The sequence below is a fragment of the Vidua macroura genome, chromosome 3, assembly GCF_024509145.1.
Source record: "Vidua macroura isolate BioBank_ID:100142 chromosome 3, ASM2450914v1, whole genome shotgun sequence".
NCBI classification, from domain to species: domain Eukaryota; kingdom Metazoa; phylum Chordata; class Aves; order Passeriformes; family Viduidae; genus Vidua; species Vidua macroura.
In genome coordinates this window covers 22,350,620-22,376,279 of record NC_071573.1, presented here as the reverse complement: position 1 = coordinate 22,376,279, position 25,660 = coordinate 22,350,620, and the positions used below count along the sequence as shown (strand labels likewise).

Below are 25,660 nucleotides of genomic sequence, written 5' to 3'. Positions count from 1 at the left end.
GTGGTCCCCTCCGCCCCAGTCAAGGTCATTGCCTGCCCCACCTTTGCCTTCCCATTTGCTAAGACGCAGCATGCAGGATTTGAATCCCCCCTCGGCAGACAAGGAAGACAAGAGCAAAATACCCGAAGCCAGTACTGACAGCCCTCCACCAGCAACTTCGGGAGCAGCCGCAGCTCCCTCTGAAAAACCCATCCCAGCACCAACTTCACCAACTCCACCAAGCCCCCGGAGCGGGGCGAGCACTCGCAGCTCCCGTTTGCCGCCCCAGCTGGCTCTGCACCGGGCCGGCTAGGAGATGGCGATCCCGAATAGGGGGTGGCCGAGATGCACTGTGTGCCCCAGCAGCCACCGCTCTACGGCGCGAACCCGCGGGCACCTCCGGAGCGCAGAAAGGTGCCGCGACCCGCCCGCCGGGGCACGGCGGAGGTGCCGCTGCTGGGCAGAGCGGGGCCAGCGGCGGCTCGCTCGGGAGGCTTTCCCAGCCCGTTCTTTTCCCAACCCTCCCCTCGCCCTATTTTAGGCTAAGAACTAGGATAAGGGCGCCCCGAGCGCCTTCGACTGACGCAGTTAAAATTTTTAAATAAACGAGAGAGACAACCCAGTTCCCCCAGCGAGGGAAAACAACGAAAGAGCCCATGAAAAGCGGGAAACTGAAGTTTTGCCCCCGACCGCAGGGAGCCGGGGCTGCCGCCAATCGCGCGGCGGGCCGGGCCGGCGCTCCCCGCCGCGGCAGCCCTTGCGCGGGCTCCCACAGCCGCGGGCCCCCGCTCCGCTCCGTGCCCCGCGCGGGTCGGCTCGGTTGCCCCGCACTCACCGGCGCGTCGCGCTCCGGCCCGGTGCGCGGAGGTGGCGGCGGCCGCCGCGGGAGGAGCCGCTGGTGCCGGTGCGTGTCGCGCCCGCTGCCCCGCGCGCCGCCCGCCCCGCGCCCCGCGCGCCGCCCGCACCATCCTCGTTACTTTCTCTTTTGCTACCGCGTAAATGTACGGCCCGGCGGGGGCGGGGCCCGCGCCGACGGGCGGCAGCGCCGACCAATCGGAGCGCGGGGGCCGGCCCGGAGGCGGGGCGATGACGTCACCGGCAGCCAATGGGGAGGGCGCGGCGCCGGCCCCGCGCCGCGGGGCAGCCGCTGCTCCCCGCGGACGGGCGGGGGCGGCCCGCGCGCGCGGCCCCGCGGCAGCGCCCCCCGCAGGACGGGGAGCGCCCGCGAGCGCCCCGCGGCCCACGGGAACGGGGCAGCGGCTCCAGCTGCGGCGGCCAGCACAGCGTCAGCCCCGCTCCCGGAGCGCGGCGGCAGCGGGCAGCGCTGCCCGTCCGCCCCGGCCCCGCCGCGAGAGGCTCGGCAGTGAACGAGCGGCGCCAACCCGAGAGGATGCTGTTTAGTTGCTTTTCCAAGCAGTCCTTTCCTGTCAGAAACAAGCCCGCACGAGGTACTTGGGAGGAGGAAAACCCAGCAACCACATCTCCTCCTGGGTCAGTCCATCACGCATCAATCCACCAAGGCAGAGACAGGGAAAGTGGCATCTCCAGAACGATGCACCCTACCAATCCACCCTGACCATGGGAGCACTGGAGACTTTCACCTAGAGCCCAGCATGCAATCCCACTGAGCCACCGGAGGAAGGCTAAAGTTGAAGCAGATAAGAACAAGCCCACACTAACTTCTTGTGAGTAGAAGAACAGTAATTTCCCCACACAAAATCAGTAAATCACAGGGAGGGCAGGAGATGTGCCCCACACTGCCCAGAGACAGCCAGGCCTGGAGGTTCCTGCCTGCCTGACCCCCAGATGCTCCGTGCTATGGAAACTCAGATAGAACCCAGCTTTGGCACATTCTCCAGTAAAGAGCCCGAATGTTCAGATTAGACTGGACTCTCCCAGTCCAGTCAGTGTAAAAAGGGAAGCAGCACAGGCTGGAGGACAAGATTTTAAGGATAAGCATGAATCCCTTTCATTCTTTCTGTCAGAGGCTGACATGGGCAAAATAACGAGCTCTCACCCCTGCTATGTGAGCACTACAAGGTGAGAATTGATTTTCAAGCCACATGGATCAGCTCATCACACACACTAGAAGAGTACCTGGCAGCAATGCAGGATTTCTGCACCCCTTCCTTCCTCACTGTGCAATCTGTTTACACATTTCCTGGTTCAGCAACCACATCTCATCATGCACCAGTCCATCACATATCAATCCACCAAGTCAGCAACAGGGAAAGTGGCATCTCCAGAGCAATGCATCCTCCCATGTCCTTCCTAACCATGGGAGTGACAAAGCGTTTCACCTACAACTGGGAATGCCAACCGAGCTTTGAGCTAGAGGAGGAAAGATGAAGTTAGAGCTGGTAAGAAGTTGTCAGCATGATAACATTGCATTTAAATTAGCCCCCAAAGATTTTGCTTCTGGGATGTATGTGGATAATTAATTTTTCAACTGGGATTTTCCAGCTGTAACTACCAATCCAACTGGGTCTATTGCAAAAAAAAAAAAAAAAAAATATATATATAAAAATGCAGTAATATCATCATCCAGGAACTCAGTTTAAAAAATTTTGAAAACAGAGAGCAAGATTTTCGAAACACTGAATACTTGATTTTTTTTATTAATAGTTCTAAGGTAAACAGCAAATCCTTTTCCTCACAGCCATTCTTTAAACTATCAGTTGCTTCTCCTAAATGTTCCTTGTAGGACAGCAATTCATTCAGCACAAACTCAGGCTTTTGGTTTCCAGTGTTGTGATATCACAGCAGAGCACCAGTTCCCCTGCACACTGGGAAGGAAGGGGAAGTGGGGGAAGACTCTCACTTTTAACAGCTTCACCTCCAGCAATCTGCTTCCACTGAGAGCAAATGTGGGGAGAGACTTTGAGCAATTAAGTCATAGAGTGACTTCACCAAGCAAAGACCACAGTCTGGAGGTATTACCTTTTGAATAAAATATTCATAAAATATAAGTCCCCATGCTACCCAGCATAAATGCAAACCAGGGTTTAACAGTGCGGTGTAATTGCTGCATGAACAGCTGTCCTGCCCAGCGAGGGAGCTCAATGAAGAAACGCACTGGTCTCACTCAGACTCCACAAACACTGGTCAGTTCCCCAGAGGTGCCACTGTGAGACACCACTGGAGCATTTCCACGCTCTCTATTCCTCTTTGTCCATGGCTTGCTTAGATTGGCACTGGGCTCACAGCACAGGAGGGGTAGCTCGTGTTTCCCTCAAAACCTCCCTTTCAGGCCACAGTTGGGCTTGGGGAAGGAGCTCCTCATGGGCTTGTGTTCAGTTCACCACCTGAAATGGCACCCTCCACCCAGGCAGCTGGAAACCGTGTTCCTGTTTGTGCATCTCCCAAAGCTAGATATCTCCGAAGGCAAATATTTGCTAGAAAACACTTGGAATCATTGATTTTACTTTCTGACCAAACTTCTCAGTACAGTACTAACAAATGTGCACCAAGAAAATGTTTTGTGACTTGCTTATAGAGGAGTTCTCCTCACTGGAGATATGTGCAGAGGTTACTCACAGCAAGCAATGCTCCCTTCTGAAGGATACTCAGCCTCTGCCAAGTTTTCTTATAATACAAAGAGAGGCCACATGTTATTTTCTCTCGTATTTTACTTAACTTTTTATTTTTCTAAGAATGTTGACGGTAAGTTGCTATTCCACCCCAGTTTCAGAGGATTTCCTACACAACTTTACTGACTTCATGCTTAATACATTTTATTAGCCTATGACATAAGATTGGCCTTTTTCCTGCTCTCAGAAACCACAGCCCTCTATGACTTTTTTTTCTGAGCATATTCAATGAACAGCTTTCTAAATGCTCTTGCTCTCTGTAATTCAACACCCAAAACAGACAAGACTTATCTGTTCCCTAAAAACTAAACTTCTATTATCTGAAAAGCACACAAGAATTCTTATTATGAAAGCTGGCACATCTTAGTTGAATTCCCACTTCCAGCAGAAGCAGCACATGGGATTTTGACATTTATTTTTCTCAAATGCTTTTGCCACCATGGTGCACTTGCTCAGACATTTGAAGAAAACCACAAGCAGACAAAGTGAAATTATCTCAGAATTGAAGCAAATCCTCACAAACTCTCACAGTATACTAATTGCATAAAATCCAATCAGAACCGTTCAACCTCACAAAAAGGGTAAAGATTGCTAAAAGCACATGCTGAATATTTAACAGATGTGAAAAAGAAGCCATCACAATTCTTGCCAACAACACAGACACCCCTTAAGTGCTCTCAAACTCAACAGTTCCTTCTTGAAAGATTTCTTGCACATCAACCATTCTTCCACTCTACAATCAGGGACCTTTAATCTTGTTTAGGATTAGAAAAAGACCCAGAACATAATTACCTTAATCAACACAGCCATGTACAGCACCTGCCCTGCACCGAAATAGAGAAGAAGGTGTGCTGTCCTGTCCCCTGAACATTCAAATCTCTGGAGTCGTGCATGAAATAAGAATTTCACCTGTTGCACATATGACTACAGAATGAGGCACTCCAGTGTTGGCTGCTCTCTGGGGTAGTGTTATTCAGGTTTTAGGGGCACAGTAACAACCAAAGCCAGGAGTTCACAGTAACAGGCTGTGTGTAAAGACAACAAAGGACAGATGCCTGTCCCTCCTGAGAATGTCATTTGAATAGAGCAATGCAAGTTCCCAATTTTACCAGCAGAAATGGGAAGCAAGAGGCTGAGTGACTTCTCTAAAATAACACAATAGCTTACACAGTGGAGCAGAAAATCAGGAAACTGGGGAAAACAAAGGTGCTAACCAGCACAGTATTTCAACTGCAAACCTGTAGCTCACACTTCATCAGATATCACATGAACTGGCTAAAAGAAAATGTCCTTGGGCGCTAGACTGAACATCTATGTGTTCACTACTTAAATTTGCTCATTTGTTTTTTTCAGCAATCTTTGATTCTTGTTAGGTTTTACTACATCACATGGCTCCTTTGTTTGTCCTTGCTAGAAATGTCAGTTCGTTCACTATACAGGCAAAGCTGAGGGACCACTTTTAGCCATTTTGCAAGAAAAGGATATCCCCCTTTTTCCTTTCTTTTGCAAGCCTGTTTTAAAGGCACCTTAGTAAAATACAAACTTCCCTCTTAAATGATCATCTGGTACGAGAGGAAACAACCTGCTTTAGACAAACAGTTCATCTTCTAAGCAAGGGGGTGGAATGAAACTGTGCATAAAATGAATTTATAAGGAAAATGAGAGCCAGTAGTAAACATAAAGATGCATCCTGGTACTCCTGCTTGCTTTTTATGGCTTATTCCCAGTGGAGAAGCTGCTATAAAATGACCTAAGTGAGAAGCTGAAATGCAACAGCTCTGGCACTGTAACTCCACATGGATGCTTCTGTTGCACAGTTACCAGCCTGTGTGGGTTTGGTAAGGCACAGGTGATGCCAGGTGTCTCTTCCCTGTGGCACACCACAGGAGAGTTAGGGCAAGGAGGTAATGGTGGTGAGCAGCATCCTTTAAACAAAACAACAACATAGGCAATCAGACAGGTGAAGTCAGCCCACATCTCCTGACCATGCCTGCTCCAGTACAGCTCTGGGTCACTACTGTGGAACTGTGGTCAGATACTCACCCCAAAGCCCTTGCAGGCATCCCTGTTTCCTTGTGGTTGGTGGCAGGTGACAGCTCAAGACCACCCTGCAAACACCTTGAGCTGCTGAATATAGATGAGTTAGTTTGATGAGTTAGGGGACAAGCCAGCCTGGGGGAGTTTGCCTCCAGCACCCCCATCAGCATCCCCCCGACCCTTCTGCCAGCAGAGTGGGGGGATGGCTGCACATTGGGAGGAGTGGGAAGTGGTTCAACACCTTTAAGATGCTGGAGTGAGATGATATGTGTTCACAGCCTTGTTTATACAATTTCATTAAACAAATGCAGCTACAGATTGACATTTTAATTCCTCTATATGACATTTACCCAGGGCTTCAAAACAAACATATTTCTGCTTACCTGGCTGTATATGCCACCTTTAAAGCAACAGAGGAATGATTAAATAGGAGTTTGCTTCAGTAAAGTCAGCTAGTTTTTCAAACCTGCCTGGGTCCAACCTGCTCATTTTTATTTAAGGTTCTCCAATCATCTCTGGCTGCAGCCTGGCCAGGAATTTCAGCAGGACAGAGATTATTATTTTCTTAACAGTCCTTTTATCATTATGATTTTCTCATTTAAACTGTGGCTGTTTGAGTGAACAGGCAGTTACTGGTCTCCCCAGTCATCACGTGTACTCGTACCTTAGAGAGCAAAAGAGACTCTGGTTACAAGAAGTCTTCAGGTGTGTTCCTGCAGCCTCCACAGCACCAGCATGAAGCAACACATTGGGAGCACACCAAGAGCACATCAGTAGGACAGGACAAGGCAGGCACATCTGTGCTGCCCAGGAGGGGACAAGCACTTAGGAGGAAAGGAGTAAAAAAGTATGAAAAGAAAAAAGAAACTGCTTTCTGAAGGCCTTTATTTATAAATTGCCTCCAGGCCAGACACAGTCTTATTTCCTTTTCTTAGAGCTTGGGTGAGATCCCTCACTTTGTCTCTCCTTAGGAGAGCCAAAGGGGAAGATACTGGTTATGAGGAGCAGAGCAAGAGGGCTGGAAAAAGTCCAGTTGTAGTCACTCCCATAACTCTCTTCAGCAGTTTGGGGTCATAAAGGCTAGTCCCTCCTGGCTTCAAAAAGAGATCAGGGAAGGTGAATTATTCCAATTGGCTCTGTTGGAAAATAAGTGCACAGTCGCTGCCATGACAATTGCTGTGAGCGAGAGTGCTGCAGAGCTATTGACAGCCAGCTGGGCCAAATTCCACTCCCCATCACACCCAACCCTCCCAATCGATGCCATGAGAGCAAACAGTGCCTTCCATGCACAAGGTCCCCTTCCCAGAGGCAAATATCCGATTGTCCTGGCCTGGCAGCTGCAGGCGGACATGCACGGGGCAGAGGAGGGAATGCTGGGGCCGACACAGTGGGACAGGGCACTTCTGGGGCTCCTTTCAGGACTCCAGCTGAGAGATGCTGTAGGTGTCATCCTGGGCAGACCTAAGCTTTCCTACTCCCATGCAAAGCCAGGTGGCAAAGCCTTTGCTTCTCATGCCAGGAAGGATGGCTCCCTGCCTGCTAAAAGTGACAACTCTTGCCCTGTGGTGTGCTCTCCCTCCTGTTTTTTTCTTGCATGGACCAATGTGGCTCCTCTCTCCTGAGCCACAACAGTAAGAATACGCTGTCTTGCATATTTCTGCCTCCACCCCCCCAAAACAAAAGGGGAAGCAGGACAGGAATATAACCTTTATGACTTATGTGTGCTTGTAAGTGTACCAGAACAGATCATCAGAGATACTGTTTTCAACTCCTGCCATAGTTGCTTGAGCAGCAGCCCTGTATAGCCCTAATGTGGGAAGGATAGCTCCTGGTTCTCGTCCTCCAGAGCAAGCCTTCACATCAGGCCTTCTACCTAGACCACAGTTTTGGTCCTGCTTGCCTGCAAACACTAGTCAGGCTCTGAAGGTCAGGGGTGTGAAAAAGTGCAATACAAATGAAGCCCTTCCAGACATCAGATTTGTGTCCATAGCAGAGCTGAGCTCTCACCAGCTTCACTCACTGACATAACTGACCTGACTTTCGGGGGTCAAATAGCAGCCCAGATAACTGGCATTAGCTGCCCTGATTTACAGTCAACTTTTTAACCCAGTGTTTTGTGCCTTCATCACCTCCAGCTGCTGCCCCTGCCTCGCTGTCTGCCCTCCACTGGCCCACTGAGACCGGAACAAGCAGAAGAGGCACAGATCTCCCTTCCACTACCTCTACTTGTACCAGGTCTGTTCTGGAATTTGCACCGGGCTCTGTGCCAAAGGGGCACAGAGCAGAAGAAACCCACGGGCAAACACCACCCATGCAGGGAAATCATCAGCTCCACTCTTTGGCCAAAGATCACCTGAGCCTCCACAGCCTCTCTCAGGGCATGAATGGCACGGCTCCCTCACCTGATTAACCAGGTGGAAGGACACCAGGCTCCCAGCCCTCCCACCAGCCCACGGAGATGAGGGGGTGGAGGACCACACAAGCAGGCTTCAAGGAAAAGCACTTCAGTCAGCTGTCAGCCACACTGCACTTTGGCATTTGCAGGTGTTTTGGAAGAAACTAATTGAATTCTCATTAAACCACTCCAAACATTTGTCCTAAGAGAACATCCTCACTTATTTGTTTATGGAGGATGCTTTGTACTGTGAGTCGCTGCGTTTAGATTAGCATTCAGTGCCACTTTCCACCCCACTCCATTTCTGTATTAGACAGAGCTGTCAGCATCTCACCTTCAGTGAAAAGAACATCAATATTCCCTGGCAGCAGGCAGGGGAGGCTCTATGCAAAGCCACAGTTTTACCAGGTTAACAAATGTGCAGACTTGCAAACCTGGAAACTTGTTCTTGGCCAACTAGATGGCTTAGCCCAACTACCTCCCTCCTTCAATGCAGCTGCTGCCAGAACAGAAGGAGAACAGGTCCTCTTCTGACCAGAATATGTTCTACATGGCTATACTGATGGGAACAGCCCCTGAACTGCACAGACCCTCCCCATGGGCTAGCAAAACCTTTCTTAAAGTATATTTTCAAGCAACTCTTCTTCTCCTGGGCCTCAAGCAACTTCCCCTCCATGGGATAAACAGCTTCTTCCTCAGCTTGATTACAGCAATCCTAAAATTGGAACTGAGGAACTAACAGGAAGAAAGAGCTGGGATCTTATTGAGATCAACTCTATTTCTGTCATGTTGACTGAAATAGGCAGTTGACCTTGTTCTACTTATGACTACCTCAGTGCAAGCCACAGTTTGCTTTATCACCAGCATGGGGCAAGCAGGTACAGCAGAGAGTTCTCAGCACTCTCTGCCTGTCTCACAAATCCCATTCCTCCCATTACAGCCAAGTGACCAGCAGTCACCCCCATGCAACCAAAGCCAGGCAACAGGGAGAGTGGAGTTCATGTTAATGGGCTCCAGAATTTCAACTCATTAGTGAATGAGCAAAGTGCTCTGGGTCACAGGATGAGGTTTCCTCCCTCCTCCTCCACTTCCCTGAGGCAGTGAGCAATATTTACGTTCACCATTTTCCTCATGCTGGTGTGACAAACCAGTTTAACTGCAGAGGGTGCTTCCCTTGCCAGTCAATTGTACCAAAGGCTAGTAAGGCCCACTGGAGTTTACACAGCTTTCATTAAAGAAATTTTCCCTTTGAAAAGGATGAGATTTTAATTAAAACCATCTCCTGCCTTCAAAGAGCCTCCCTCGAACCAGAAAACCACTCCTCACTTCCTTCTGCTCTTACAGCTGCCAGCTGAGTCCCACAACATGCCTGGGATCTCCCTTAATTTTGGCCCAACAGGTGTGATGCTGGGGGCTGCCAAGATGTGCCAGAGTGGGTACAGGAGGCCAAGCTCCTGCTAATCCCTGCAGGTGGGGTGATGCAATGTGCACATGCAGTTCACATGTTGCTGCTGCAAAGTTCTTTCATTGGTAGGTCACCACCACTTTTATCTTAGTGTGATGCTCTGGCCTTGCTGAGCCTCTAAAAATGTTGTTGTTCCAAGGGAAACAGCATGTTCTCTCACTATGGTTTAGGTGTCCCCTCTTCCTTTGTGAGGTCAATGTGTACCAAAGCCACCAGGAGATGAGGGAAGAACACTGATGGTGGGAGAGGGTAAGAGAAGGTTACAGATCAATTTGGCTCTTGCAGATGAGCCTGTCTCTGTCATGCATGCTTGTGACCAAACTTTAAGCAGGCAGACTACACTTCTACCACATAAATTAGTGACAGCAGTGGAACAATATAATCAATGGTTGCAATTGTTAAACATTTTATGGCAAATCCTGCTTGGTTTACTCATGAGATTGAGGGACTTCCTAAGGGACTTCTACCCCTCTGGGAAGAAGGAAAGTGACATAATGTAATCAAGGCAGAAGAGGAAGCTGGCTTGCTTGTGCCCCCTTTTGAGAGCACAGCAAGCAGTACTTGGCCATAAATACAGATCTTGTGCAAAATGTTTTTTCTCACTTAGCAGGGAGATTACCCAGCTCGGGTTATGCTGACTGTTCCTAATAGGAATTTGCAGTGCCCTTTTCTTATATAGCAAGGACTAAATATATACTCAAGTTTCTTTAGGTTTAATGTTAATGTCCCAGGCATTTCTCATGACTTCTGTTTTCCCACGCTGACGATCCTGCAGCTGATGGATTGTGAAACCACGGTGCAGGGACTCACACAAGAGATGTCAGCAGTGGAGATTACACATTATGGGCTTGCTTCCCCAACCCACTGAGGATTAGCACCACACCTACCATCTACTTAGATACCTCCTTGAGAGGTTAATGCATTGCTTGGTCCAATAATCATTCTTCCCCCTGTTACTTGCTGAAAGCAATTTGGCATGCAGCCACCACCTGACCAGTCCTTTTTCTTGGTCCAAGCCAATTCTTGTAGTTCTCCTGACCTCTAATGAGCTCCTTCAGTCTTTGTAAGTATCCTGCTCTCACCAGGCAGCCACATGTTGCTCCTGAGTTGACGGTAAAATACCTGCCAGCACCAGTAGCCCTGGCTCCAGATCCCAGAAGAAGCATTTTGCCCTGCAGCAGGTACAATGTATTGGAAAGACATCTCCTAGAGAGGTGTTCACGTCCCATCTTTGGGTTACACAGCTCTGCTCTGCCCATGGGAGTCTCTCAGTGGAGCACTGCTGCAGCTCCACTTTCAGTGGCTGCTGGTGGGGTTGGTCAGCTCAGCCCTTGTTTCTATGTTCAGCAGCAAACTGCAGATGTCAGGAGCTGGATGGGCAAGCTTTAATTACAGCCTCTTCCCTGCTTAAAGCAGCGCCTCCACCAATGCATGCCATATTCAGGCAGCTGTGGGATGGGCTGTCACTACCCTAAGGATCATCACCCTGCAATATTGCTCCATCACCTCACCAAGGTGCCCTTTTGCAGGTGATCTCTAGCTCATGGCTCATCCTTTGAGATCTTACTGGAATGAGTCACTACAGATGAAAACAGTGGTGGTGCCAATCCTCCATGGCTGAGGCAGCAATGCCCACACCACCCTCATGATGACAACCACACCGACCCCAGGATTGCCTCCTTCCTCATCACTGAAAGGCAGTTTTGCATGAGGTCATAGCAATGGATCTTGTCCATCCTGAGAGCATTGTCAGCATGCTGACCAGTCCTCTGTGCTGCCTGCCTGAAACAAGGGAAAGAGGACCTGGCACTCTGCAATCCAGTCAGAGAGTGCCATACTCCAGAAGTGGCCCTGCAGGCTACAAAGTGACCACCTGAGAGATAAGATCCTGTCCAAAGTGGGGGATCATTGGTAGCTCAGAGATCCCAGGTGACTTAAACCCAGACTGTTTAGGACATAAAAGGATGAGAAGCAATCCCAGAAAGAAGAATACAGGGCAGCCCCAAGACCAAACCATTAAGTGCATGCCAGGACACCCATCAGAATTTCAGTTCTATGTGAATCAACAGCAACACACTAAGATGAGCTGATAGCATAAACAATGCCTGGTGGTTTTCATCTTTGTGTTCAAATTCTGCTCTTCCTCCTAAAACGCTGATAATTTTGCTCAAAGAACACTGCTTCCTTTCCTTCTTCTCCAAAATAAGGCAATTAATTACAGAGATATAATAATAAAGGTACAGAAAACTTGCAGGACTTTGTATGTTATTTATGAGATGGTGACTCAGCCTTAAAATGCTGCAGAAGCCAGTGTAAGTAGCTGTAACATAGCAAAAGAGAAAGGTTCTGACAGCAAAAGCAAGTAAAACAATCACCTGTACACCAGGACAGAGCATTGTGCAAACATTTCTGGGCTGTGCTAATCAGGCCAATCAAACAGATTTCCTCAAAAATAAAAAGGATTTTTTCCTAGATAAGGGTGTACATTTACTATTAGTCTGATTAAAGTAGTTTTCCTATTTTCCAGACTAATCATATCTGGCCAACAAGAAATAACAGATTTTTTTTCCCAATCTGATGCAGCAATATCATGGTGAACACTGTCATTCCAGATATCATACAGGTCTGCTCCGAATCCTGTCACAGGACTTTCATTCAGGATTTTAGTCCTCTTCCTTTCTAGGCAGCCGTGCTGTCCAGATGAGGCAGCAAACCACCCAGATGAGGCACCCAACTGTCCCTGCCTAAATTAGACACCGCCCCCACATCACTGGAGTGCTCTGAGTCACCTCCCTGTCCACTGCTTATCCCTGGAGATCTAAAAGGAGATGCCAAAGTCAACAGTGCGTGTAATTACTCAAGGTTTTAATCGAAGGAGTGTAAAAATAAAAAGTGATGATATAATGAAGTGAAAGATTCTTTCTTGATGAGTGTTAATTAAGTCATGGTCACACAGGCCCTGTGGGAGCTGGGACTAGATTATTGTCTTCAGGTGGGACAACTGATCCACCCTGGTTTGCTGGGTCATTATGAGATTAATGTTGCCTGATGGGCAGTTACCACACCCACCCTCACAGCAGAGATTACACCCTTCATCTGGTGTAAGGTATCATAGAACGGCTTGAGTTGGCAGGGACATTAGAGATCATCAAGTTCCAACACCTCTGCCATGGGCAGGGAGATCTTCCACTAGACCAGGTTGCTCCAAGCTCCATCCAGCCTGGCCTTGAACACTTCCAGCTACAGCTTCTGTGGGCAACCTGTGCCAGTGCCTCACTGCCCTCACCAATTCACTCACAAGAGATTCACTAAAGAATCTCTTCCAAATATCTCATCTAAACCTATCCTCTCTCAGTTTGAAGCCATTCTCACTTGTCTCATCACTACAATTCTGACAAGGAGTCCCCCTGTGGCTTCCCTGTAGGCCCCTTTCACATACTGGAAGGCTGCTATGAGTTCTCCATGCAACCTTCTCTCCTCCGGGCTGAACAGCCCCAACTTTCTTAGCCTGAATATCCTGGTGGCCCTCCATGTCCTGTTCCCATTCTGCTTCACTGCTTATCTGGAGAAAATCCACCCTATATGCAGTGATCAGGCACACCTGGTGTTTCAGAAACACCACTGAGAATCAGTAAGGAAAAACAATTGTTCCAAGAGGTGTTTCCAGAGGCATTGCAGTAAACACATGCATTGACAACAGAAGCTACCAGATCCCTCCGTGTCTGCATAGGCACAACACATGTTCAAGATTTATCTTCTCTATTTCTTTACTCGCTACACTGCAGGATGACCTCTTCAGAAATAAGCACTCCAAAGGGACTTTTCCCCTTGTATACCAAAGATGTACTTCCCTGCCCACATGGGAAGCTTCACAACACAACTATTAGCAGTAGCAGCACTGCTCAGGGGCTCTTGGGAGGATGGAAAGGGATGGGATCTGGACCTTCATTACCCTTTTAAGGACACAGCTTATCACCTAAACAGGTTCCAAAAATAAAAGTGTAAAGGATTAAAACAGGGTTTGCATTTTCTTAAAAAAAAAAAATAAAAATCTTTCTGGTATCATGGCCAGACAGGGGCCAGCAAATGTCACAACCCAGCCCAGCTGAGTGTCTAGAAACAGCAGTAAGCACAGCTGAGTCCACCAGTGTGTGTTTGTGTGCTGCTCTCACTGGCACCCATGGAGAAGCTCTGGGGTGCATTACACACTCAGACATACAGCTGCCTGCACATTTTGAGGACAAAGCCCTGAGTCCACACCTGGATAATTTCCCATGAAGGTCTGTGCCCTGCACCTGTAAACCATACATGTAAATCTGTGCCTGCAGCTAACAGAGGGTGCCAAATCTATTTACTATTAATTTTGCCAAGAATGAGAGATCTTCACTATAAAAACCATTCCTTTTGTGTTCAGTTTTAGAGACGAGTAACTCAAGGTCAGTTTTCAGTTCTGAACTAATTTTAATGGTTGAGCCGTAAGCACTCGGGCAACAGAGTAATGGAAATTGTCACAAGCCTTATCTGCAGCAGCTCTGCCAGCTGCTGCTCTGATGCTGCTTCTGACTTCTGAATTTTTTTCTTTTTTTTTTTTCTCAAAAATCTCTGCCTGTCGCCTAGTTATCTGCAGGATGAGCAGAGCAGGGATTGAGAAATGTGCAGTAAAATTGTTTCAGACCCATGGAGGCTCTGATAATGAATCACCAAAACCTTCCCTGCCAGAGAACACATTTTTAATCCCAAGCATAGCCAGAGCACTGCTTCTCCTTTGCCCTCATCCTCCCACCACTCTCTCATCAGGGCATCAAGACCAGAAGGGAAGAGGGGTCCTGCAGGTTCATCCTGTTCTCTGGCTGGCCCCCTCCCAACTCTTGAATCACACCTTCATTCCCAGGAGAGCCCAGGATAGTACAGGGCACCTGGCAGGGAGAAAAGTCTGCTCCTGATGAAGGTAATAGTGATGTTCCTACCTCGAGGTTTAACAAAATCAGCAGCCCTTAGTGTACTCACTGTGCTAGTCTGACTCCATTGCTCATGATTAGCACTCATTGTAAATGACAGGGGAGTGAGCAATGTCCTCTGTGTTAAACATGGAGCAAACACAAACAATTAGTGCTCGATACAAAATAAGGAATTGCTTCATCAGGTAAAGGATGTATGTAACTGCCACCATGGGCCAAAAACAACAGGTCTCTTCATCTGTTCCATTTGTCACTGCAAATAGAAGTCATCTCTCATCCACAGCATTTCTTAAAAGACTGCATTGTATTATAGGATTATACATCCTTTCAAAATAGATTAAATAAAAGCTTAGGAGGACAGTGATCTTATGGATATTTCATTCATGACTAACATTTTTCTGGCAAACTGTGTAAATAAAACTTCAGCTTGGGCTCAGGAGAGTGATGGGAGCTTCCAAGCATTCTGTCATCCTGGCTGGCTCAATGTCCTACAGCCTGGCCTGCTAGGGAACAGCAGGGACCTTGAGCCACTGCTCAGAGGATTAGGACATGTGTGTTTCACTAAGATATCCCAAAGAAACACAAATATCAGGAAGAGCTTGAAAATTTTAGTTTAAACAGCAAACTTTGGTGTGAAGATCTTAGTGCACGTTTGGGTAGGGAGTGGGGAGAGGAAGGGAAAAGGAGGTTATTTTAATATAATTGCTTGTTCAGCCCATTATAAAGAAAAGATTTTGCAAAACTCAAACCTAGTACAGTGCAGGATTTGGGAACATGCATGTGTAAGCAGCCAGGAGGCTTTGTTTTGATTTTTTTTTTTCCTTGATACTGCTGTCTTCATTGTTACAGTTGCTGAGGTCAGTATATAAAATGGAGACTGCAAGCAAAAAGGTGATAAATGCAACATTTCTCCTTGACAATGTCATGGCTTCAGACTTTTTGGCTGTAAAACTTAGTGAGGTCTGAACAACTCTGAAAATTAAATAGTTCCAATTAATGTTGTGTGCATAGGCACATTTGCACACACACAAAATGCTTTTGGCTGATTCCCTCCATGCCGCACAAACAAATTGGCATTATGGGCAACCCCTGTGACTGACAACTCCATTTTGAGCCTCTGACAGCAAAGAGATCCAACAAAAAGTTGACTGAACCCCTCAGTGGACAACCAAGGAACAGCTACAATATCCAAGCCTTGGCAAACGCTCCTGAAGGCAAAACTCCTCAGTGCTTCTGATTCCTTCTAACAGAGCTGTTTGGAGCAGTCGCATTAGCCTTCTAAGTGTTTCCTTCACTCTCTTAATCCCTCTCTCCTGCCTCTTGACCTGGAGACTCTCTGTGAAAGGAATTTCCACGTCTTAATTATACTGTGTGTAAAACAGAATGTTATTAGTCCGCCACACACTCACTGCCTCTTAATTTTTCTGGGATGCTCCCAAACTGTGAGAAGCACATAAAAATTTGGTGAGCTAACTTCCCTCATTCACGTGCTAGTTACTGAGTGAAAAGGGCTGTGACAATCTCAGGCAGTTTCAGTGAGCCATTCCCAAATCTTTGAGTTTGATCTTTCCCATTACCGGAGCCTTCCTCCTCCTCTGTGACTTTAACCCCTGCTAATGAAGAAAATGCCTGGGAGAAGAGTCACACTGGGTCCTAAACAATGAGGTCACTCCTTTTAATCAAGGGACAAATCTTCATCAAGGGACAATATTGCACAATTTGCAATCATTCACAGCAGCGATGACTGGAGTCGATCAGTCATGGCTAGACTTTAAGGAAAAAACATTCATTATCAAGCTATGGAAAAGGGAAACAGAAGGTGACTCATAAGCTTTAACTGTTTAGAAATCAAAATTGTCACAGGGGTGGTAATTACACCGGGAAGGTGGTGAAAACTTTCAGTGACTACCCTCCAACCTGCATGCAGCTCACACCCTGCCAGGTCACCACCACCTTGCAGAGAGAGGATTTTCTTTTCTGAGAATAACCCTTGCTGGGTGCGAGAAGAGAGGTTTTGCTAAAATGCCACCTCCAATAACATGTACCCAAAGGTTTCATGGTGCCACAGTTTCTCAGCAGTAAGGTGGATGTGCCATGAAACACAATCATTCCCTATGGACACTGCAACACCTCCTGAGATTCGAGAGATTTCAAGAACAAGACTCCTTGAGCTGCAGAAGACCTTCCTGCTGGTACAATACTGCAGCTCCATAACCTCTGAGCACATGCTATGCATAAATACAAATTCACAGGCAAGATGTCAGGCTCTTGACTTTCCAGCTCAGATCTACACAACAAAATCAGCCAGTTTGTTTTTGTTTTCCTCTGAAGATACATTTCTTTTAGCAGAAAAACAAAGGATTCCTAGGCTTTTTCTTTGCTGACTAATTTTTCCCTGGGTTTTTAGGCCGGCAGAGGCAAATAGATACCAGCAAGCTGTTCCCACCAAGAGTGTAAAGCTGGTATTCCAGTGTCAGAGGAGCACAATAACCCGTCAGTACTGCACACCCACCACACAGTAGGAACACCAGGCACAGTATTTCTTGGGACAGCTGTGGACAAGTGTTAGCAAATGTCTCAGACCACTCCTTTCTGCACAGACACTGGGAGCTAAATATTACCGTGCATTTAAATGCCTTTTTAAGTCCCAGTTCCCTTAGTGCATCGTTTTACATAGCCCCATGGAGCATTAAATCCAATTCTATATGGTTTCATACAAAATAGGAAGCACTTTCAACTGCCTGAAAGTTGATACTATGAGCAGAGATCCTGTATATAGTATATTCATATATAATACCGTCTTCCCCTCGTATATATACTTTTCATAAGCCAATACATTAAAAATAAGATTTTAGCATAAGATATCATGAACTGTGCTAGACTCATTCAACCCTGGTTAATCAGCACAAATATCCCATTTGAAAAAGTGGTGTGAGTAATTCTGAGTGGAAATCAGAAAAAATGAGTAACGAAGGCCAGTGGTAACAATGAGGCCAACACTCCTCATCATGCTGGGCAGAATAGTTGCAATGACACCAAGGCAGTTTTGTCTTTTTATGCCACTTGAGGCTCATACCCTTAATTACAAAAGGATAGTGGAAGCTACTGAGAAATCCCTTTAATAATCCCAAAGAAGGGCAGATTTTTGCCATTGCTACCAGACCCAGCCTGCTGACTGAAGGCTTCACTCCATATAAGCACATCCCTTGAGCCATTCTGATGGGCCAAATGTTTACTATTTTGTTGCCTCAGCAAAGCAAGTGGTGAACTCTGATATTGCTTCAATGTCCTGATCCATTGACCCTGACCCCAGGGAAGAGTTTTCCCCTCCCCAGCTATTTCCACTGCCACAGATGGAGCAGATTTGCAGCCAGTAGTGATGGGCATAACAGCGGCACTGGTCTATCCAGGCTGGCCTGATGAAGCTGATGACAGAGCCATTGCCTCCAGCTTACATTCGAAGTTCATATATGCTCAGGTTGCCTGAAATCTGAGAAGAAAAGCCCTAAGAAATCATGACAAGGGTGCATAAGTGGTGCCCAGAATTCAAGAATGTCTATTCCAGGTCTGGCAGTGAAATCAACATCCTGGCTCTACTGAAGGTGTCACAGGTTTACCTTTGGTCTCCAGCTGAATGTGGAAGAGTTGAACATCATACAAGAGCAAGGCAAAAGGAAAATTTTATTAAGTGTCACTTTGGGAGATTGCTATGTCAAAAGCCTGGCTCTAATCCTGACTTTCAAGTGACACTTTTATTAGCCCTAAGGTGTAGCCAGAGTTACCATTCTCCCCTGTGCTGGTATGCCAGGAGAAGCAGTGCCCTGCTGAATGAATGAGAGATGGAGGATGGAGATGGCTGAACAGCCTTTTAAAATAACATATGATATCAATAAAATTGCCTACAAAGCTCAAGTATTTTCCCCATGCTTTCTCATACTTCATGCACCAAACATGCAAGAGACGTGCAGCACTTGCATCACGCAGGCTCTTGCCACATCATGCCCCTTCTATTCACAGCCCCAGCTACTGTAAAACCTCTGCCACTCCCACACATCTCCCGATGTGCTCACAGTCATGGGACAGCCTGTGCCTGAGCTGCCCTGGCCTGAACAGTCACCTCCATGGAGGTTCACCTGTGCAGGGGAACAACCTCTGAGTCCATCAGTTGTCCCTGCACCCATCTACCTTCTGCTGAAGATCTGGCCCCTTTCTATCTACCCATATCAAGGTCTCTGCTTCCATACAGGGCATTTCTACACCAGTGCTTCTGTCTCTCTCTTACCTAGTAACCACAAAGAAGCACATCAAAATAAAGGAATAAACCTATGTCTCAGAAGAGAAGAAAGAAAAACCCTCTGAATGCAAAACACTAATATTTTCCTGCAATGTGTCTTGTGATATTTAGGCCGTGAAATGCGACCTACCCAAACAGATGCAGTGGGGACTATTCAAGGCTTCCGCTTTGGATCATCCTTTTTGGAAAATCCCCAGTAGCTGCAGACAGACCTCCCCCTCTGGAAATCCCCTGCTCACTGCACTACTGTCTTTTTTTGCCTAGGGACAAAACCCCAGCTGTGCACTTTACTCTCCTATGTGGGTAGTGGGAGGTCAATCTTGCATGAACAACATTTGGACAGGAGGTAGAGGTTATTTTTGGCCACTCTGATAAGGAAAGAAGTCCAGGCTGAGAAAGATAGGGAAGAATTAGACATGTCTGAGTTGGCATTTCCCCTACCAGGGGTAGGGGAAAGTTCAGCTGAAGAGGCAGCAAATGGGAGAGTCACATGGATTGGAGCCAGGTCTTCCCCATGCTCCCAGCCCTTCTGCGACCCAAACCAGGCAAAGAGGACATATCGTGACCACAGGAACCACACTAAGTGTTCCACTATGGAGAATGGCCTTATCCAGCACAGTGCTGGCAGAATTGTTCCTTCATCTCACTGGGCAGGCTGGAACTGCAGCCCAGCAGAACACCGTAGCCTGGGGTGAGCGAGTCCCTCCTGGGTGATCTGGAAGCTGCAGCCACCAGCTGGTCATTCACAGACTGTAGCCACTTTAAAAACTACGAGCAAACCTCAGGGATAGCTGCAGTTCCTGACAAATACCCCTCTCTCCTGTGCCAAGGAGATCTTGATACAAAAAAAAAAAATTAAAAAGAGCTTGGCACAATAAACTGAGGGCTTCCCTTCAATGAAATCAATGCAGGCAGGCACGATGAGCATGTCTGAGGTCAGACACAGGGCTGCCATCACACAGCAGTGATGTGTTGGACCTCAGCAGCGAGGGGAGCTGACACCTCCCTGCACAAAGGGTTAAAATGATGTCACCTCATGCATGAAGAGGGGGTCCAGCATGATGCCAAAATTCAGCTCCCTGCTGAAGCTGTCCCACATAAGGGACCCAACTCCTGCTTGGCTAAGTCACTACAGAAGTGGGGCTGCAGGAAGATAACCCATCACAGCTCCTCATGGGACATAAGGAAGTGATTTTCACTTAGGATAACATTGGTTGTGACTCATCTGCCAAAACTGGAGGAGTAGTGACATTTCTGGGGCCCAGTACATGGAACAGACCACCAGCTCTTCTCTTGCTACCTCATCAGAAATGGAAATTGAAAAAAACCTGAAATACCCCAAGAACTGCTACCTTACAGTCACATCCACAGACCCAAGGGCTCACACACAGCTGCAGCCAGGCTGAGTCGCCCTCCAAATCCTGGGGAGGGCGGTTGAGCAAGAAGCTGAACTGCCACGACCTTCCCAGGGGCCTTGCTTTGTGATGAAGCAAATACAATCTCCTTGAAGGCTGCATGATGCTGCCACAGGTAGTGATTTGTCTGCTTCTTTCTAAGCCTCAACTTCTTTAGCTGTTTAATGCTTTGATGGCAGGCCAATAGAATCATTTCCACTTTCTAGAGGAAGAAAAGGGGTCACAAACAGGAAGCAGAAGGCCATAACAGTTTAAACAGATCTCAGCAGGACTGAGTTAGAACTTAGACTTGCCTTACCAGCAAGTCCAGCCTTCCTCTTTTCCCTGGTGTTTCTTACAGGTCTGAGCTTGGAACTCTGAAGGCAGGTGAAAATGAAAGGAGGATGTGGATCTGTAACTCGAACAGAAAGAAGAAGTCAATAAAGTCAGCAGAGTTTTATTAAATAAGCTCTAGGTCCAAATTCTGCATCTTGTATGTGTTTGAATAACACTATTTCCTTCAACAGAACTGTACAAGACATAAAAGAACTGATAGTTTTACCTGACTGAGGTGGGGAAACACTAAGACTAAGTAGTGATCATTTTTTGGCCACCGAGCAGCTAATTAGGACACAGGTAAAAGGGATAAACTCTTACTGAAGCAGTTTGTAGGCAGATGGATGCACCTGCAGCCAGCTCTGCACTGGTGTGTATATCCTGAGGGACCTGAACCATCCATAGACCACTCATACCACTAAAAACCCACTGATTTTGGTGATCCAGGTGCAATCTCTGGTGCAATCACCTGCTCACAGCAGGGCTCAGAGCTGCAGCTGACTCTGCAGCCTGATCCCACTGCTCAGCTTTTCTACAGAGTTTTAGAAATTACAGAGAAGAGGAGGGGAAGAAGTGGGAAGCAATTCCCAATCCAGCCATCAGGCTTCAGAGACTTCCAGGTAGTTGGTTCATCACCCTGGAAAGGATGTGATGGAAGGTTCATGCTGCACCAGCCATTTCCTGCTGAGCTGCTGCCAGCGCAGTCAGTGCTGCGAAAACCCCACCACTGCAGTGTTGCAAATCTGGGTCAGCATCTTGAGGCACCCTGTGGAAACAAATGTTTCCTCCCTCCCTCAGTCCGGGCTCTGGCCAGGGTGTGAACTGGCATCATCTTTTCTTTGTATCCCCTCATCTGATGAGGATTTCCATCCACTACCCTTCACCCACGCAACACACCCACCCACCATTTTTTGGACGTGTTCCCAAATTCATTCCAAGCCCCCAGCAGGCGCAGAGCAGGCATTTTTAGCGGGTGAAACGCAAAGGAAAATTCACATGGAACAACATGCCTTGCAGCTGGCATCTCAAGTGAACAAAATCAGGGCATGCTCCAGATTTGCTGCAACTGCCCTGAGAAAGGTTTTTCAAAAGCCACTGTCGTGTGAGTGCTTCTGCTGCGCTGAGCTCATTAAAGTCTCCTCCTAATCTCCAGTGAATATTTGCCCCAGGGCCCTCAGCCCATGTCTTAAAATTGACATGAGTCTGGAAGTCTCTGATAAAAGAAGATGCGAGACAGTGGCAGCTGGAGATATCAAAGGTCAAAGATGAAATACATTGCAGATCCAAACAGATTTAGCCTGCTCATTTTTAGCTGCTTCCCATCAGTGCACCACACTTCCTCCTAAGTATTACAGACAGAAAATAAGTGCAGGCTGCACTATCCATGTGGCAAGGTCCAGTGCAGAGTGGAGACTCCATTGCAGCCACACCTCTCCTGCAACAGCCTTGGGGAGGATGTGTCAGGGCATCCCAGTGGATCCGCAGAGGCATCTCTGCTCCTTTCCCTTGAGTTGAGAGTCTTGTGACTCCATTGCAATGGAGCATTTTCTCCAAATAATGGCATTTTCCTCACTTGAAGGTCTGATGGATCATTTATTTCTAAACCATCTGAGAGGCAACAAAAGCCTTGAAATCTTTCTTCTAAACTTTCAGTGGGCTTATAGTTTAATTTTCAGGTCACAGTCCTTTCCATCTCTTGTCTCCCTGCTCTGCATCAGAAACACCAGTTAGACAGCCAACCCTGCTGTTCTAGGCTGCTTCCTTTTCCAACTGGGAAACACAAATGGCCATCCCTTTGATCCTGCTGGGCTTATTTAGGCTAGATAGGAACAGGATTGGGAAGAATTCAAGGGAAAATTGTATCTTGTTGCCCACTATCTCAGAGAAAATGTCCTCCGAAGTCAGCACTTCAGGTGAAAAAGGGGAAAAAAAAGGAGAGGCATTGAACAGACCTCCACTTAAATCAGAGTAGTAAGTAAATGTTCAGAGAAGTTTCTTAGCAAGGTAGTAGCAGACAGAGACTAAGAGCGGTACACAGAAAGTAATTTTTTATTCCCCTTGGATTCAGGGATGTGGGCTGTACCATGGTTAGCAGCTCCATTCCCAGTTTCTCCATCTCATGAAAGTAAGTCCCAAAGAGTCTGACTTGGGACTCTGACTGTCTCCTAAGCAAAATCAATTCTTTAAGTTCATTAGGCACAGCCTTATTTAGGGTTTGGAGAAATTATTCACTCCAAATGAAAGCCTTTTGTAAAGTTACATGAACTAAAACATTATTTTAAGGAGCATTTAATTTTGTAGAAAATAGCATCAGAAAAAAAGGAAACCAAAACCTGCACTAAATTTCTGCACAGCCTGCAAAGCCTCATTTCCTATTTCCTAACAAAAATCCTACCATGAAACAGTTTCAAATTTTTAATACCCTGCAAAAGTGTTAACAGTTACTGGCCACGTGTAATTCAAAAGAATCACATCTGATAACTCTGAGTCATCAAAACTGTAGCAAAAATCCTGCAAAAGCAGGCATTTTGCAAGACTATCATTATTCTGCCCCTTAAATAAGCCTTATTAACAGGAAGAATCGAGGTGGCCCTGCAATAGCCTGCTGCATGGAAGTTAATCAGAAGGAGCTAATTTCAGATCCAATGTTCCTGAAACATTTTGCTGGAAATTCTCACAGAGCCATTTAAAAAAAGGCTTTTTTTGAGGAGCCGCTTGTCAGTTTAACCCACGTTTGAGACTATTATTTGCCAAGCTGAGGAGTAGAGCCAGCTTGCACACAGCAGAGGGGTAGTGGAAGGCTCTCATGCAAGACAAGTCCAGATGAGACTTCCAAATCAATTTAAAAGGCCTGCCTGAATATAATTTCCTTCTTTACTTGGGAACTGCTAAAAAAATCAACAGCTACATGGCCCTTTCTTTTGTTTTAGATGATTTGGGGGTGAGGAAAAACATTGTTCTTAGCACAAAAATCCATCCAAGCAGAACATGTTTGAAACAATCCCAAGCACTAAAACTATTTTTATTAACAAGTTGCAGTAGTTCATTCTTCCTTTGTGCCCGTTGGATGACATTAGCAAGACAGTAGCTCATGGCAGGGCAGCAATCTAAGCACCATGGATGATTTAAAATCTCTCCCCTATTAGCAAAGCTGAGTAACTTTGTTACTTATGGCAAAAATTTTAAAAAGGCTTATAAATGAAATAGAGAATAAAATTCTCCTAAGCTTTTTGGTCTGGAAATTTAATTTTTCAGACACTGGTATCTGATCTGGCACAGGTCAGAGCAAGAAATTATGTAGTTTCAGGGACACATTCAACTCCAGCATTTCTGTGTCACGATAAACCTAAAAAGTCACATTTTTAAGTTTTTCTGTTAGCTAGAAATTATTTTGAAATAAATCAATTAAAAAGTGCAGAAATACCTCACATCTACCATGCCACAATATGAAGTGCTGTTGCCTTTGTTAGGTTTTAATGTTAACATTCCCTTCAACTTAAATCGACCAAGTGAAAAGCAATAGAAGCACTGGTGGTTGAAACAAAATGCCTTCCTCTTGTCACATCAATCCAGTCTGGCACCACTCAGAACAAGCTGAAGATGCCCAAAGCAGCCATGTGTCCCCTCCTTCTGCCCCCTGAATGCTGGTGTGAGCCCACAACATGTTATATTTTGACAGATTCCATTTTCCAATGCAAATGTGGTTTGGAGAAAGCTCTGAGCCATCTCTGGAGAAAATGGTTCCAAAGGCTCTGTGCTGAGGCACACAAACACACAGGCTGAGCTAAGTGCTCTCCTGTCAAAAAACAGGCACAAATTCAGCGCAAGGAGGCACAAAAGACATTTTACCAGGGGTACTATGACCTCTTCCTTGCTTTTCGTATCCTTGTGTAATAATTTCATACTCAGATTGCAAGGGCTTTTATTTTCCCCTTCTCTGTGCTCTGGGCCGTGCGGATTCTACCGCAACGTACACATTAAACAGTCACTGGCAGTACTCTATAATCACCCAGGAATGCAATGGGTGTCACATGGGGCTTTGCTCAATACAGCTGTTCACTGGCCCAGCTGAACAATAAACATTTGAAGTATGGCAAATGTTCTTTGAGGGAGAAGGTTTGTTATTAGTGTAAATACAAAAGGACTCTTGAAATGGCCCAACGACTTCAGCTTCACTTCAGGAGTGCTCAAAGTTATGAAGCTGAAGAATACAGAAGTTGAAAACCAAGATGTTATTTTCTTGTTATTCAAGCAGTGAGAATTCATTTAAAAATATCTGTATGACCTCAGGGGAGTCACAACCACAGAACCCAGAAGATTAAAGAAAATAAGCTTAAAATACCTTCCTCAAAGAATCATGCATTTCTTTCTCGATTGTAGGAAGTGATGGGCAAACCTAAAAAGGTTCAGAGGTTTGGGTACCTCTCCAGAGCAGCTGATGCCTTCTTAAAATCCCCTTCAGGGAAGATTTCTGCTCACATTTATTAGGAACAAGGAAGCTACTAAGGTTTGAGCTCATGCCTTTGCACTGCCAATCCAAGTCCTTCACTACCTGCTACTACACAAATATTTGAGTCTCCAAATCCAACACCAATAGCAACAATGCTGGCCAAACTACAGAAGAAATAAGAAGCTGCAAAGAGCCCATAGAAAGTTGTTCAGATGTTATTTTCTGTGGGCAGAGTCCTAGAAGAGATTAAAACCATAGAGAGTCACAAAACATAAGAAAATACAAGCCAGAGGCTTTCTCAGAGACTGCAGTTTCCCCCATCAGAGATATTCTTCCTGTTATGCCAGACTACTCATAGCTGACAGTATTTGTACAGCAACCAGCCAGCAAGTTTTTTTTTTTTTTCATTTATATTTGCTTTGAATTACATGTTTTCTGGTGTCAGCTTTAGAGGTAGATAAAACCTAGCTGCAGCAACAGCTTTTAAATCAGCTATCATCTGTGCTTCAGTCAACAGAAACCTTTAATTAAAGCATTGAATTACACAGGTTCTGGTTACCATATAACTAACAACATCTTCAAATATTTGGATTGTAAACAATCTTCATAACTTGGAGACAGGCATCATCTTTCTTACTTCACACTGAAGGCTTTGCAGGCATTTTGTAGAGGTCTGGCAACAGGGAATGACAGAAGGAAGTGCTGATAAGGTGCTGCAGCTCAGCAATAAGGTAGTACAGGAAAATACAGTAGATATGCAAT

General features: G+C 46.4%; 1 protein-coding gene and 1 long non-coding RNA gene across 14 annotated transcripts in view; one reads left to right on the top strand and one right to left on the bottom strand.

Moving 5' to 3' along the window:
• DUSP10 (dual specificity phosphatase 10) overlaps window positions 1-25,660 on the bottom strand; it is a 260,585-nt gene that overhangs the window by 24,300 nt on the left and 210,625 nt on the right. The window contains exon 1 of one of the 13 annotated variants that reach the window (XM_053972786.1): window positions 815-873. The exons of 11 other annotated variants lie outside the window; for them this stretch is intronic. The gene's annotated coding sequence lies outside the window, so the exon portion shown is untranslated. Of the gene's footprint in view, window positions 1-122; window positions 660-814; window positions 874-25,660 lie in introns of those variants that run through there. One more of the 13 variants, XM_053972787.1, reaches the window with a different exon arrangement.
• Window positions 1,197-11,719, top strand: LOC128804718 (uncharacterized). Its single transcript, XR_008436170.1, has 2 exons — window positions 1,197-2,339; window positions 7,742-11,719. It is a non-coding gene; the product is annotated as an uncharacterized LOC128804718 (long non-coding RNA).